Raw genomic sequence first — 12,787 nt, 5'->3', positions numbered from 1 at the left:
AATTTAGATGTTTAATCAAGCAACTCTGTTACAATTTGGGCTGCTTGCCAATTTATTTTACTCATGCCCGATGCAAAAGTCAATTTCCATAAGGAAGCTGTGCTTCCTCTGAACCAAAAGTTAATCTTATGCTTGACGTATGTGGGATAGTGTGACATAAGCAATCCATATGCTACCATCTCTCTGAAGGATTTAGAGACACCATGCTGATGGTATGTCTAGCTCAGGCTAAAATTACTAAATCAAATTTATTTGTAAAATGTGAATTTTTACAGAAGCAAGAATAAATCATCAGATAAAAATAACATTGCTTCAAACAGTTTTAAAGCATCAAAGTAATTTCAGATTTTTAGCATCCCTTGATAATTTTACATGGAACACACCTTGGCCTCTGTGGAGTTCCATCTCACCTCAATGACTTAAACCTGTGGCTCAATCCAGTGAACTAGAAGAACTAAAGCAATGACCAGCAGCTGTCATTCTTATCCTATGCCTGGGAGCCATTGTGTTATAGAGCTGTCAATCAAATTGATTCCAAAGACTCAGGGGCCGCTTCTCAAATGTCACATTTCAAACAGATTTCCAGTCACATCATCTGGACAAAGCTATTCTGCCACAATAGGCAAGAATCTTGCTGGCAGGACACCATCTGGTAAGATAGTCATTAAAAATAAATGGGTCTGTGGTAGTAAACTTGTAACATAAAACCATAAGACTATAAGAGATAGGAGCAGGAATGACCATTTGGCCCCTCGAGCCTGCTCCACCATTCAATGAGATCATGGCTGATCTGATTTTTACCTTTTTCCCATATCCTTTGACTCCCTTGCTGATCAAAAATTTGTCTAACTCAGCCTTGAATGTATTCAATGACTCAGCCTCCACAGCTTTTTGGGGTAAAGGATTCTAAAGATTCATGATCCTCTGGGAGAAGAAATTCCTCCTCATTTCCGTCTGAGACTATTATTCTGAGACTATGCCCCCTAGTTTTAGATTCCTCCATGAGGGGTAACATCCTCTCAGCATCTACCCTAACAAGTCCCCTCAGAATCTTGTATGTTTCAATAAGATGGAAGGTGTCATCAAGTGACACTCACCAATAACCTGCTCAGTTTGGGTTCTGCCAGGACCACACCACTCCAGACATGGACATGAGCTGAATTGTAGAGGTGAGGTGAGAGTGACTGCTCTTGACATCAAGGCAGTATTCCAACAAGTGCCATCAAAGAGCCCTAGTAAAATGAAAGTCAATAGGGATCAGGGGAAATCTTTCCAGTGGCTGGAGTCATACCTGGCACAAAGGAAAATGGTTGTGGTTGTCTGATGCCAATCATCTCAGCCACAGGACATCAATGCAGGAGTTCCTCAGGGCAGCGTCCTGGGCCCAATTATCTTGAGTTGTTTCATCAATTACCTTCCCTCCATCATAAGGTAAAAGTGGGGCTGTTCACTGCTGATTGTACAGTATTCAGCTCCATTCACAATTCCGCAGATAATGAAGCAGTTCATGCTTGTATGCAGCATGATCCAGGCTTGGGCGATTAAATGGCAAGTAACATTCGTGCCACACAAGTGCCAGGCAATGACCATATCCATCAAGAGAGGGCTTAATTACCTCCCCTTGACATTCAGTGGCATTACCATCGCTGAGACCCCACCATCAACATCCTGGAGGTCACCATTGACCAGAAACTCAACTGGACCAGCCACATAAATACTGTGGCTACTACAGCAGGTCAGATTCTGAGTATTCAGCAGCAAGTGACTCATCTCCTGACTTCCCAAAGCCTCTCCGCCACCTGCAAGACACAAGTCAGGAGTGTAATGAAATATTCTCCACTTGCCTGGATGGGTGCAGCTGCAACAACACTCAAGAAGCTCGACACCATCCAGGACATAGCAGTCCACTTGATCAGCAATCCATCCGCTGGCTTAAATATCCACTTCCTCCACCATCGGCGCACCGTCCTGCAGTGTTTACTATTGACAGGATGCACTGCAGCACCTTACCAAGGCTTCTTCAGCAGCACCTCCCAAACCTAGACCCCCACCACCTAGAACAATGAGAGATTTTATTGGGAAGAAAATGTTCCAGCAGATTTGTTCCTATAGATATCCTGCCTGCTTCAGAAAAAATAAATCTAATTTGATGATATCTGTGTGCTACTGCAGCTTCCAATCAACATAGGGATTTCTACTATGTCCAATAAGTAATGTCACTTGTGTGCTATTGTCTACTTCCAAATGCAGTGAAACTATTGTTCTTTGTGATGTTAGTTACAGATCATATATCATATATTTACTCAAGCTACAATGCCCAACAGTGGTATCTCAGTCATTCCATCTTTTGTTTTACTGTAGGCTCTCATTAATAGTGCTGCAATCTTATCATCAAAACTGAGTTCGACGTTGTCGTAATTGTAAACTGAAGGATGCTTGGAGGAACATTCCATGAAAACATGGCAGTAATTATAATGCAGGCACACGCTGCTGTCACTTTCAGAAGTAACTACTCACATGTGCCAGGGAAAAACTTGCTCTCATTACCTTGTAACTGGCACCACTGATGAAAAAAGTTTCTCAGATTGTCAAACCATTGATCCGGCACCGCAGTGTTTCCTGTTTTAATTTTTAAAATGGCAGCCCCAATGACGCAGCTGGTTAAAGTAGGGAATGGCTGGATCATACAGGTTAGGAAGATCCCAAATGCAACCCCTGGCTTATGCTGAATCAGCCAGGGCAGAACTACAGGTGCTTAAATGGCTGCAGCATTCATGAGTAAAGAAGGGGAAAATCAGCCTGGACGCCTGCTCCCGATTGCTTCTACCGACTGCTGTTGGAAGTGTGCACGTCAGCTGTGATGCTCCCAATGTTGACGACACTCGCTGTCAAGGCTCACGTATGAAGAATGTCACTTGGCAAGATACCAGAGAGCAACTGGCACCCGTGGAACCATTCCCCAGAAATGAGTTAATACATTTAGGAGAGGAGAGAAGCAAAGGAAGTTGGCAGAAAAAAAGAGAGGAAAGTTGATGGGAAAAGGAGGGGGAAATCTATATGTTTTTCTTATAATGCTGATTGCAAATGGGAGAAATACCCACCCCCTGACCACAGAAAAATGCCATAACAGACTGTTCTACATATTTAACAGAACTTTTATGCCCTCTTTAAGAATCTCAATGAGATTATGTTTAATATCATGGAGACAGACGATTCAAGATAGTCGTATTAGGCAGAAATTTAAGGAGCAGTACATGTTAGGAATATAATATAATGGGCTCGATTTTCGGACGTCCGAGACGGCGGGTTCGTGGCCGGGGTCGGGGGGGGCTCCGAAAATAGGGGATTCCTGGGGCGGGTCCAGAGCCCGGCTCCAACCCACCCACTTCCTGGTTCCCCAGTGACGGGCTTAGATGCGTGCGCAGCCCCCGCATGTGGGACTCCCGCCGGCTTTAACTGCAATTAAAGCCGGTGGGATCCCACTTAAACCGATTAATTAGATAGTTCAGGTCATTTGCAGACCTGATTTGTAGGATATTTTAGGAGGGGTGGGATTTTCAACTCAACTGGGCATGTTTCCCGTACTGGGGGAAACACTCCCAGTTGAAATGGATTTGTTGCAGCCACCAGCCTGTGGCAGCTGCAAAGGTCCATTTGACAGGTTTGGGGGGGGGGGGGGGGGGCGGCGGGGAGAACCCTCACTCATTGCAGGAGGCCACTCTGTCACTTTGGACAAAGTTTGGCCTCCACCTCCCTCCTCCTAACAATAAAATTCACAAACTTGCACACTTACCCCAGTGTGCAGACACATTTACCTAACTTGCGGACCCCCTCAAACGTACATCTTCCGGATGGGGGCCGCCATTGCTGCAGTCATGACCTCCTCGGAGGACGAACAGCATCACCAGCCTCGCCATCCACGCCGTCCACCTCTGACACGTGGAGCTCCACAACACAGTGCTGTGACACATCCACCTGCACAGCAGGAGGAGGACAACCGCAGAGAGAGATGCGTCGCAGAGGGCACTACCCTCGCCACAGGGTCTACAGACCGAGGCTCAGCTTCCTGGACCTCTCTGAGCAGCAGTGCACACGGAGGCTCAGAGTCACTTGACATGTAGTTGTGGACATCTGCAGCCTCTTTCATGCCGAGCTGCTCCCGGCTGGCCCGAGCACCATCTTCTTATCTGTCGCTGTCAAAGTCACCACTGCCCTCAACAACTTCTCCTCCGCATCCTTCCAGGGTGCCACCAGGGACATTGCCGACATCTCTCAGTCGTCTGCACAAAAGAGCCCTGCAAATACACCTACACCCACTCTGCAGTGACACAATGGGTGGCATCAGGTGTTGGTCTTCATGCTGATCCTCAGGAAAGGGCATTATTGCACAAACCAGACAAGATTTGAAAAGATGTGGCAGTAGTGGAGACAATATAACATGTAATGTGAATTGATCAGAAATCAAACATAAGTAAAAACCATGACGAACCCTCAAACATCCTTGTACATCCCCTTCATGCTCACGACACGTTTGCCTTATGCTTCCTATTGCACATATGTGATGCATGCCGTGTAGCTGCAGCACAGGTAGTGGCAGGTTGGGTGAGGCTGACTGTGAAAGAGATGCATCAGAGGATGAGCATGAGACGGAGCCATGAGATTGTATGAGGATTGGGTTGAGTGGTAGTGGTGGGATGAGTACTGGTGAGGTGAGTAAGTGCAGGTAAGATGAGGATGAGGTTTGAGTGGGTGTGAGGAGTGATGTGATAGAGTAGTGTTGGCAGTGCAGAAGGAGATGTGGGTTGAGGGCAGTGATGTGGCAGACAGAGTGTAGGGGAATGAGTAAGTGTACTCACTTCGGCTGACCTACTTAGGTTATTGAAGCGCCTCCTGCACTGTATGCAGGTGGGTGATATGTTCGTGGTGCTGGTGACCTCCTCTGCCACCTCGAGCCAGGCCTTCATGGTGGCAGAGGCAGGCCACTTCCTCCTGTCCGCTGGGGAGAAGGTCTCTGTCCTCCTTCTCACCCCATCCAGTAGGACCTGGAGTGAGGCATCATTAAACCTGGGAGCAGCCTTCCCCCAGGGCTGCTCCAGGCTATAATTTTGGCTCCTTTCTGCAGCATCAGTCAGTGGAGGACTGCCCCTTTAAATAGGGCTCCTCCAGCTGACAGCCTATGATGCAGGTGCGCAGTCCGCCCGCTGCGCAGCTTTCCAGTGCGAAACCCGGAAGCCAAGGTAAGTGCCTTCAATTAGGCTGCGATCGAGTGCGAAGCACCCCGAATTCACTGGGCGCGTTACCCACGCGCCCAGTTGACCCCTCGCTGCCAACCCGTCTCCCTCCTAAAATCGAATCCAGTAACTTTTTCCAGATGCACCTCTCCAGCTATGAATTTTTAAATGCTTTGCTTCTTATTTATTTAATTACTTAATTTCTTCGAGTTTGCTATGGTGAAACACAAACAGTAGTCCTATCCTTCATGTCAACCAATAAATCAGATTAGACAAACACATTCTGATACATGTTACCTCAATTTATGTTCTTTATTATTGGCTGATAGGGTGTATCTGTAGGTGCACGTGGGAGTACGGTTGCCATCCATCTGGTTTACCGCCAGACAATCTTTCTTATGACCAGGTTGTCCATTTTTAATTTTTAACATGTAACGGCCAACATAGGTTCATATTACTGGGGCTTTGTTCAGTTTACAACTTTTCTTTTGTCCAATATTATATGGTTTGCAGTAAAAATGTCAAAGCTCGACCTATTTAACCTATTCCTGCAAAACCAACAAGGGCTCAGAAGAACTTCAATGCCACCAGTAAAGAGAGAAACAGCCATATCTGGGAATTGGTGGTTAAATATTGAGAGCAGCAGAGTGGCAGGAGGGGATGAACAAATATTCAGACACTCAAGTTTGGAGGCTGCGAGCTGGGATATAAGGCCGGAGGAGGTGGTAGAGGGTGGGTGGAACAAGGCCACATAGTGAATAGGACTTAATATGGGATAGGATGCAGGCAGCGGTTTGGATAATTTGGAGTTTGTATAGGGTGGAGCTTGAGAGGTTGATCACAAGAATGTTGGAAGTCTTAATCCTTGAGGCAATGGGGGCCTGCATGACAACTGTCAGTATTTTGAGGGCCTAGTCAGCGAGTCAACATTTGCTTACAAAAATCAGCATGAACCAAGCCCCTCTCCCCTCAGTCCTACTCCTACCCAGGTTCTGCCTGTAATGAATCGGACTGGTCCCTTTACCTTCAGCACTGCTCCTAGTATTAATGGAAGAGATCCTGGTGGCTGCATATTGTAGGCGGGAATTATAATGGCTGGAATCAGTTCCATTAGCAGTCGGAATGGCATTGAGGTGAGAGGGGCCAGTTCAGTACATTAGCAGGGAAGAGTGGAACTGAGGGGAGAAGGAAATAGATGGCAATGAAGAGAATGTGGATGTGGTAATGGAGGAGAGAGGAAAGGGGGAAGTCGTTGGGATCTGTGCTATGGTGGAGGGAGATGGAGAAGAGCTGGAATTAGAGAATGCCAGCAATATCTGATAGGTAGAAGAAAACTTGGGATGGGGAGAAGTGCCAACTTGAACTGGAGGGAAAGATTTCTAGCTTAAACTGGGTAACAGGTCAGATGGAATTGAGGAAGCAGAGTTGGCATTCACAATGGCTGTCACCTCCTCCCAGGTATGTAAATTAGGATAGGGTTTACTGTAATCTGGTGGCCAGAAAGAAATATAAATTGTAATCTAGAGATCAAACGCTAGTTTGATCTGGAAGTTATCGGTGATTGGTACAGATGGAAAAACACAGGCAATAATAAAAGCATGGCTAATATCCAAACTCCTGAGTTGAAGTAGCCCACACAATTATCACTGAGATATTACCGCAAGAACTCTGCTTTCATCTCCACTGGGGTGGGTGCCCTGGAGTACCAAACAGCACAACTTTGCTTTGGCACACATCTTGCAATAGTAACTGCCGTTCTGCTTCCAAAAAATTTGTAGTTTTTGTTTTTTGAGCCTCTCTCGCAGCTTCAACCTGTATCCTATTTAACTCTACAGTAATTAAAAATCATGGTGCAACCCTTTAAATTTTGCAGGAAATTCTGCACCTTCCAACTGTGTGAGCTCTCAGCAGGTGGTTCAAATCACTCTGGGAGCTCCCTCTGTAGAGTGCCTAATTCGGGTATGTGCCATTCATGTACCTTAGCATTCTCACTGCCTCCATGACCTTTGTAAAAAACCTGGAAGCTCCATGCGAATAGCTTAGTTGTTGTCAAGAAACTAATTGAAACCATCAAAAGGAGTGGAACCCAGGGTCAATTGTGCAACTGGAACATAAGTGGGAGTCGGCTTGGATTGAATGACGGAACAGGCTTGAGTGGCTGAATGGCCTACTCATGTTCCTATGTTCTTATGTTCCAATGATCTAGGGATGGTCAGTTATGTCTAAGAAATGCATTTTATTTTCTAGTGGATATCACACCACCTGGGAATGAGAAATACTCCGCTAATATTATACATTTGCATCCTAGGGTGAAATTCCCCTTGCGTTAAAAGTTAACATGAATATAAAGCGAGTACACTTTTTTTTGCTAACCTTAACCATCAGAGGAATTTCACTCCTAATTAGAAGGTATTTGGTAGGGACCCTTGAGAGCTCAGAGCAGAATTCAGAGATTTGGCAAGTTAGATGAATAATTTCTGAAAGAATGGAAGGCAGAAGCCAGTTATAAGTGAGACATTTTCTATTTAGAGAAAGATGACAAGCAAAGGGCCTCAGAGTCTATCTTCAGTCCTTCCAAATCTTCTAATGGTCTGTGCAATGGAATGATTTCTGAGCTATCTGCAAACAATATAAAGCTATGGGGGTTTAGCAAGTTGCTTACAAAAAAATGTTGAAATGCTCAGTCATACCATTGGATTTCTAAATAGCTTTTAATATTGAACAAAATGTAAGTTATAAGCAAAGATTGTAGAGTTTGACTATGGTTGGGTTTGAGAGTTGGTCTGTCATTGAAGCTGCTTAATACAGTTAAATACAGAAAGTGAATAACATGTTAAAGTCATTGCAAGAAACTTAGTTAGGAGTCAATGGAAGTCGTAGTTAATCTCTAGAATGCGTGAGTTGGAATACACAAAGTGATAGTACAGTCATTGCACACTGTCGCCTACATTTTACTCTTGAGGTATTAGCCATATCAGCACACAAATCAGCTGGCTTTGACCCATAACTCATTTACATAAATTGACACTGCTCCTGATGCATAGCGCATGCTGTGTACTAGATATCTGAATCAGAACAATGTACGGGTATTAAGATTAAATCATCTCCTTACCATATATTTTACTCAGTTAAAAAGTGACTAAATTGAAATAGAAAAATGAAGGAAGAAATCTCTTGAGGAAGCTGTAACAGGTTGTCTCAAAAAATATATATAGTGAGGGTAGGTGAAGAGGAAAGGGGGATATTTTAATTCATTTTTTAATTTGCTGAGCTCAAATGTTGTGTCTAGGAGCCAAACTAGACTCCTTGGCTTAGCTTCAGCTTGGCCCAAGCTGGAAAGTCTTTTTTCTCAGCCATCGCACTCATTAATATGGATTTTTCTGTTACTGCAGCCTTCCCAGCAACAGAACATAGAACCCCTTCACCATAGCTAATCAGGGGTGGGAGGGAGTAATGGAATCCAAATCTTTTTCTGCCATTACTAAAAATAAAATTGCTTCTCAACATGCTGTTGAATCTGTTTAGGTTGGCTGGAAATTGAAAAGATTTGGAGCCTTTGAGGAGTTTAAATTTGCAATTATTTTGAAAAGTATTGTAGTTCGATGGTGTTTGCTTTAATCATGGAGGCTACATTGTTCCCTAAAAGGAAGATTCAGTTTGCCACTAAGGCAGAAGATTATTTAGATGCAGTTAATATTGTTTTGAAAGGTATCACTAACTCCAAAACTGGTAGCTTGTTAGTGCAAGGTGACCCAGCAGGCAATAATATCTGTATACATTACAGCATTTAGCTGACTTATTAAAGTTGCCATGACAAAGATCCTTGCAACTGACTGGCACAAATGAACATGACTTCACATACAGGGCCTGAGCCAAGAACTACCCTAGGTGTTCTGTACTTTGCATTCAACAAGTCCTCATTTAAAACCTTTCTTTTTTAACAGATGCTAATAAATCTGCTGCATTTGATTATTTATGCAGCTGTTTCTAAATTGGTGGTATAAAGTTGCCACATGCTGTTTAATGCAGAGCAAATCATGGGAGGAAGAACATGGCAAACTAATGTTCTCATCCATTCACTGTGGTAGTAGTAGGTAATTACAATCATTTCAGTAAGAAAGCCAACAAAAGAATTTACAATATAAAATAAATATGCAATACAAAAAGTGTTCTGGCATTCAGCACCAGTGCACTGATTTCACAGTGACCAATCTGAAAAGAAGTTGGCAGCAGGAGTCTTTTTGTTTTACAGATGGAAAAGGTTTAGGGTTTGCATATTTACTCCAAGTGAATCTGTTGTTATTTAAACTATAACATGGGAACAGATAGAAACACTGAATGGACTTGGATTCCTACTATTTATAAAAACAATGGCCAAGTTTTGAGCACATTTATTGCAATGTGAACCAATTGTGCTTTTCACCCATTGGGAAAATAATATTTGACTTACTGCTTTAGTCATTCATCTTTATCATTTTTTCTTATTTTGTAATGCAAAAGATAAATTGACCATTTTGATTTCTTAAATCATTGTTTGAATTACTAAAATGTTTGACCAAACTTTAGAAACATAGGAATTGCTAGACGAGAAAAGACCAAGGTCAATTTAATTTGCCTTCTCCCATCCTGGTGGTCGCATGATAATGATAATGGAATTGTTGACTGATCATAGCAAGCAATCAATCTCTATCAATTAATCTACAACAGACCCAAAAATGACATGACAGAGCCCTAGTGGTGGGGAGCTTTGGGAACCATAGGTCCGAAGTCACCTTTTTCCTTCCTGGCCTGCTACACTTACCACATGTCATGTCTCAAATGACTTATATACTGTATCCCAAAATGTTATTTTCTGAAAGAAATCTATCTAATTTGCATTTGAATGAATCAATACCAAATGCTTCCATCATCTCCATAGGGAGTTTATTCCATAGATTGACCTCTCGATCACTGAAATATTGTTTCTGTGGATTAGTTTTGAATTTACCCCCTTTCAAATGCAGGCCTTGTCCTCTGCTTCTCCTGTTCTGGACAAGGTGAAATAGCTTGGCATGGTCTACATTATCTAGTCCCTTTAGAATCCTAAATACAGCAATCATATCACCTCTCAACCTTTTCTTTTCTAGTGAGAACATACCCAATTTACATAATCGTTCCTCATAATCCAATTCCTCCATCCCTTCAATCTTTGTGCTGATGCAATGATAAAATACAATTCAAGTCCTCTGTAATTTTTTTGAATGAGTGGGTAACACTTCCACTGTAGGCCCACTTAAGAGAGATAATCACCTCAAGAAAATCAAGTCTGTGTGTTGACACACAAGTCTTGATTTTTGATGATCATTATTTTAATGTTTGTGTTAACCAATTTTATCTTCAACAATTTAACACCAATATTAAACAACTTTGATCAGAAAATGTAGACTATACTGTGCTATAGAATAAAGGATAGAATTTCCATGGGAATTCCTTGATGTCCCACAACAACTTCCTGGTGCTATCTGAGCTACTTTTATTCCTTCCTCATCAGAATCTGTTTCTTTTTGCCCATCTATTAATTTTCTTCCTTTTCCCACCCCCCATCCTCAATATCCTCCTCAGTTGAGAGAGGGGAATAATCAGTCCTATAAATATCTCCCTGGATGCTATCAACATATCAGGGAGAACATATCCCTAGAAGGACAAGAGCAGCAGGTACATGGGAACAACACCACCTGCATGTTCCCCTCCAAGTCACACACCATCCCGACTTGGAAATATATCACCGTTCCTTCATCGTCGCTGGGTCAAATCCTGGAACTCCTTCCTAACAGCACTGTGGGAGAACCTTCAACACATGGACTGCAGCGGTTCAAGAAGGCGGCTCACCACCACCTTCTCGGGCAATTAGGGATGGGCAATAAATGCAGGCCTCACCAGCGACGCCCAGATCCCATGAACGAATAAAAAAAAATCAGGAAGTACATATGAATGGCAGAAAATAAGATTCCTTCATCAATTTGCCCTCGCTCAGATGATTCCTATGGTTTTTGGTAAAGCTCATCCTCTAGGAGAAGCTCAAATATAGATCATAGAATCATACAGCACAAAAGAGGCCATTCGGCCCATCATGCCTGTGCCGATTCTTTGAAAAAGGTATCCAATTAGTCCCACTCATCTGCTTTTTCCCCATAGCCCTGCAAAGTTTTCCTTTTCAAGTATATATCCAATTCCCTTTTGAAAGTTACTATTCAATCTGCTTCCAGAACCCTTTCAGGCAGTGCTTTCCAGTGGACAATAGAATTTGAGCTCTTGGCTTCTAGTCAGTAGTCCCACTCACTAGTATTGTAGTCACTACCCTACCCTGATTCTATTTATCGCATTATCAATCTTACAATAGAAGCATATGAACGATGTTTCATGACCAAGCCACATCATGTTTGACTGTAATACTCATTTCCTAATGCTGCAAATACTAAGTGAATTCATTATATAAGCCATTTTGAACTTTCAAATCCCAAATTCTTACAGTATAAAGTACTGTATAATTAAAAGTTTTGTGTCTTGTGTCCATCCATCGTGTCATACCTTTAAAAATGTCACACATGAAAGTGGAGAAATTGTTTATGTGGGCTATTCCTGTGAAATTACCAATACCCAAAGTGTAATGTAATAACGAGGCAGAAAAGAACATCAAAAATAAAAAGATTTAATTTTTCAATATTTTAAGAATTTAAAAAAATATTTGAATAAGGTTTTTGGTGTTGCTGAGGAGAAATCATGCTTGGGCTGGGAATGGAGAATGATGTTTATCAAATGCTTTGATGCCGACTACTCACGTTATAACGGGAATCAGTCAATGAGCCAGGCCTGGAGCACAGAGATCAACCATCTGTTCAATTGCTGATCATTGGAGATTCAAAAGCTCACTGGGCAGTGCTAGATTAACAACAACATCAGCAAGAACCAGATTCACTATCAGAAGGAAGGAGAAAGAAAACATGTTTTATTATCATATAACAGCAACTTTCAATTATATAAGTCCCTTAGCATCGTAAAATGCCCCAAGGTCCCAAAGTAGGGGTCAGACCCAAGCTAGAATAGGATGGGAACAGGGAAGTTGGCCAGTGTCACTGTTGAAGAGGCAAATATTTAGGGTTTTGAAGGTGGGGAGAAGTGTAGCAAGACTGAGGCAGTTGTGAAATGTGGGAGTAAAATAGCTGAAGGATCTGCCACCAGTGGTAAAAAGGAAAGATGGTGGAACATATAGCAGATCAGCATTGGAAGAGCAGAGGATAGAACCAGGGCTGGAAGAGAGTGCAAACATAATGAGGGGCAAGTCTGGATTAATTTGGTAACAAGGATTGAGGATTTTGAAGTTCATGTACTGGGAGATGAAGATCCAATATAAGGTTGGCAAGGGTTGGCGTGATGGGTAAGTGTGATTAGTGCCAGATAGGATGTGGGCAGTGGAATTCTGGATGAGTCTGGGTTCATGTCAACTGGAATTTAGGAAGTCAACTGAGAAAAAGGAAGGTTGCAGAGAAAGCGAGGGAAGAATAAGCAAATAAATAAAT

At 42.7% G+C, this 12,787-nt stretch overlaps 1 protein-coding gene and 1 long non-coding RNA gene across 3 annotated transcripts in view; one reads left to right on the top strand and one right to left on the bottom strand.

Annotated features, from left to right (window-relative positions):
* The window catches only part of glis3 (GLIS family zinc finger 3), a 554,300-nt gene that overhangs the window by 312,731 nt on the left and 228,782 nt on the right, over positions 1-12,787 (top strand). The gene's annotated exons all lie outside the window — the stretch shown is intronic.
* Positions 1-12,787, bottom strand: part of LOC137321095 (uncharacterized) — a 63,300-nt gene that overhangs the window by 33,953 nt on the left and 16,560 nt on the right. For both annotated transcript variants that reach the window (XR_010962708.1, XR_010962709.1), the window contains exon 2: positions 12,050-12,185. This is a non-coding gene — a long non-coding RNA (uncharacterized lncRNA). The remainder of the gene's footprint in view (positions 1-12,049; positions 12,186-12,787) is intronic.

This window comes from Heptranchias perlo, chromosome 4, assembly GCF_035084215.1.
Source record: "Heptranchias perlo isolate sHepPer1 chromosome 4, sHepPer1.hap1, whole genome shotgun sequence".
Classification (NCBI taxonomy): Eukaryota; Metazoa; Chordata; class Chondrichthyes; order Hexanchiformes; family Hexanchidae; genus Heptranchias; species Heptranchias perlo.
The sequence above is the reverse complement of the archived record's forward strand: the minus strand, read 5'-3'. Positions and strand labels throughout refer to the sequence as shown.